Here is a 315-nt window from a genome sequence, read left to right as displayed (position 1 = left end):
CTAGAAGGTACCCCGCCTCCCCTCTTACAGGCTTCCCAAAAGACAATCTGGATCCCGCAGTGGGCAGGAGAGGAGGGGAGGCAGGTCCCGAGTGCCGAGGACTTAAGTTATCTGCAGACTCGGAGTCTCCGAGAAGGGTCATGACCCCTGAGACCCCGTTCCACCACCAACCCCCACCTTCCTTCCTCCCCCGTTGCGCGGCCCCTTTAAGCTCAGAGCCGGCGAGTCCACAGTGGCTGTACGCCGGCAAGAGTGTGTGTGAGTGCGCCGGGAGGGGGCGGGCGCAGTGTCTCCATGGCGACGCGGCGGTGACGT

This window comes from Myotis brandtii, unplaced genomic scaffold (genome assembly GCF_000412655.1).
Source record: "Myotis brandtii unplaced genomic scaffold, ASM41265v1 scaffold803, whole genome shotgun sequence".
Classification (NCBI taxonomy): Eukaryota; Metazoa; Chordata; class Mammalia; order Chiroptera; family Vespertilionidae; genus Myotis; species Myotis brandtii.
The sequence above is the reverse complement of the archived record's forward strand: the minus strand, read 5'-3'. Positions refer to the sequence as shown.